This window comes from Sarcophilus harrisii, chromosome 1 (assembly GCF_902635505.1).
Source record: "Sarcophilus harrisii chromosome 1, mSarHar1.11, whole genome shotgun sequence".
Taxonomy (NCBI): Eukaryota; Metazoa; Chordata; class Mammalia; order Dasyuromorphia; family Dasyuridae; genus Sarcophilus; species Sarcophilus harrisii.
This window is the reverse complement of record NC_045426.1, coordinates 359,649,138-359,652,356: the sequence shown is the minus strand read 5'-3', so window position 1 is coordinate 359,652,356 and position 3,219 is coordinate 359,649,138. Positions and strand designations below refer to the sequence as shown.

The 3,219-nt window shown below is 31.6% G+C and overlaps 1 pseudogene; it reads right to left on the bottom strand.

Annotated features, from left to right (window-relative positions):
- Window positions 1-1,422: 1,422 nt before the first annotated feature.
- On the bottom strand, window positions 1,423-1,764 carry LOC111718983 (annotated as a pseudogene).
- Between the last annotated feature and the right edge of the window lie 1,455 nt (window positions 1,765-3,219).

Here is a 3,219-nt window from a genome sequence, read left to right as displayed (position 1 = left end):
TAGATTCTTTCTTCTAATACATTTTATTCTCTTCCATTTTACAGGTGAGTTCATTCCATCCAAAAAGTTATGAATAATAACTGTATTATTCTCCATCCTGTTCTCTTCTATTTATTCTTGTTTTTTGCCACTGTCCCCTCTTGAAATATTTGCTTTGCTTCCCACCATTACCTCCATTAACTTGTCTCCCTCTTGTAATCAATTCTTTCTTTTAATTCCTTACATTCTTCTGTGTTAAATAAAATGAATTTATATATTCTGCTATTTGAATGAGTTAGTTGTGTGTGTGTGTATTCTTTCGTCCTTGAACCAGTTCAAACAAGAGTGAAGCTGCCCTCTCACCTCTGCTTTTTCCACTGTATTAAAAAATAAAACAAAACAACTTTCTTATTCATCTCTTTTATATGAGATATTTCCTCCTTTTTTCTTCTCCCACTTTCTTTCAGTTAATGCCACTTTATGACCCTTACATTGCTCTTTTTTTGATCATTCCAAAATAAGATTCATATTCATATCTTCTGAGTAGATTCATTCTCTTTCAATAATGCTTAAAGTTCTTACAGGTTACATGTATTATTTTCCCATATAGAAATGCAAATATTTTATCCTTGTTAAGTACCTTATGGTTTTTCATTTATGTTCACCCTATTAATGCTTCTCTTGAATGTTGTGTTTGAATGTCAAATTTTTCATTCAGTTGGAAACTTCTCTATTCCCTCCTGCAGGATCATATAGTTTTTCTCAGTAGGTTATTCTTGGTTGTAACCCTACTTTTTGCTTTCTGGAATGTTATTTTCCAAGCCTTCTTCTCCTTTATTCTGGTAGCTGTTAATGTGTGTGTGTGTGTGTGTGTGTGTGTGTGTGTGTGTGTGATCCCAAATGTAGCGCCATGATTTTTAAATATTTTCTTTTTGGTTCCTAGCAACATATTCTCATGGATCTGGGAGCTTTAGATTTTAATTATAATATTCTAAGGTGTTTTCATTTGGGGATTTCTTTTAGGAGATAAGTGGGTTAATTTAATTTCTGTTTTTCTCTCTTTTTCTAAGATATGTGAGCAGTTTCTCTTAATCATTTTTTGAAGTATGATATCTAGGCTCTTTTTTTATCATGGCTTTCAGGTAGCAAAATAATTTTAAAATCATGCCTTCTCAATTTATTTTCTAAATCAATTGTTATTTTTATTGAATACTTGAGATTATTTTCTATTTCTTCAGTTTTTGGCCCTGCTTCATAGTTTCTTACTGTTTCATAGAGTAAGTAGTAATTTGAACAATTCTAATTTTTAAAGAGTTATTTTCTTCTTTTATGTTTTGTTTCTTTTCTTTTCTTTTTTTGAACCACTTGGCCAATTCTCATTTTTAGGACTTATTTTCTTTACTTTTATTTTTTAGTTGCAATCAATTTTTAAAAGATGATTGATTAATTATATATAATGATGACTTCAACTTCAGCATCTGATTTAATACTGCAAGAAGTGACCTATCTAACAATTTCAGGACTGTGCAAATCAACAAGGCATTTGGAATTTTCATCTGAGCCAATCCCAAACAGTTGAATGTTCAATGCAAGGATTTTTCCCTAGGTGTAATTCATAGTGTCTTAGTGAGCATTCAACAGGTTCCTTAATTTTCAAGTTATTTTCTTTGTCTTAGCACACACTTTCTCAAGTGATTTCACATTGTGGCTGGTGAGGGTGATGTAGATCCAGTGGATGGCCACTTTGGGCTCTACAGGTGTATTACTATTGTCTTTGAATGTCATGACAATAAGATGACTTTCTGATTGACTTATTCTGTGGTAGGAGTGAACAGTGATGAATCAGGAGCAGTAGTGGCAAAAATTGTCACCTTCACCTGGCTTCAGCCAGGTGATATCTTTACCAAAGAGCAGAAGTAATTTTCTTCAGTATTTTTGTGCCCTTTTTACCAGAGTGTGTGAATTCTTTTTTTTCATAATTTTCTTGAACAGCTTTAACTTTTTTCCCATTTTTCTTTTATGACTGATTTTTAAAACGATTTCCTGCTCTTTTTATCTATGTTTTTAATACTTCTAATAATTATTATTGGACTTGTGTGCAATCTGCATTTTTTTGAGTTTTGCTTGTAGATGTTTTCAAGTCATTGTTTTCTTCTTAGTTTTGGTCTAGAGTTCCCAGTCACTATGGTAGCCTTTTTATGATCAAGTTCTTGTTGTTTGCTCATTTTCCTAGATGCTTTCTTAGTTTTGTACTTTATGTTAGAGGTAGGATTTGCTAATCTTTGAGGATGAAAGTGGTGGGCAGGAGTTGTTTGCCTTGAACTTGTGTCTTTTATGTACTTCTACTGCTTTCATAGTTTAATCAGGGGACCAATAAACTTTGAGGAGTTACAACAAAAGGTCATCTAGGGAGAGATCTGATCACTAACTTCTTGGTATGAACTCTAAGTCTGAACTTAATGGCTTTCTCTTTCTGTCTTGCTAAACTGTCCTGAACTGGAAAAATAATTTTTTGTATTATTTTGTTTGGCTTACCCACTGAGTTTGGTGCATTTTTAAAAACTTTTAAGGGGCAGCTAGGCGGCAGAATGAATAGAGTTTTGAGACTATATTTGTATTCAGATACTTATAAGCTTTGTGACTCGGGATGAGTCATTTAACCCCAATTGCCTAAAAAACCCAACAAGTTCTTTTGGAGGGGATGTGTTGGAAGAGTTTGTCAAAAAACTCTGAATTCACTCTACGATCTTGGCATTGTCCCCCTGCAGGAGAGATTTGAAAAGTGAATTGACAACAAGAAATGTACAAAACATTATTCAAGAAACTGCCTTAAAAATTAGAATGTACCTAATACATTAATGATTCCAATAGAATATAAGAAATATTAAAATAAAATCAAAGACTGAAAAATAGAAATAAATACAAATTAGTTCTATTAAAATTATATAAAAACAGATAAAAGAGAGAGAATTAAGAATTATTTAATTACTTAGTCAAATGCCTGGAAATAATATTTGAAGATATTGTGGAATAAAACTGCCCATATATCTTAGAACTAGAGTGCAACAGTATAATAGTCCATTAATAGATAATATTTTATAGTATGAATTCCAAAATATATTTTCTTCCATTTTGAATTTGTTCTGTAAAACTAAGTTTTCTTAACAAGACAGTCAGTCTATTCTTTAAGTGATGATTAATTGAAATATAAGGTATTCTTCTCCACTATAATTGTATACA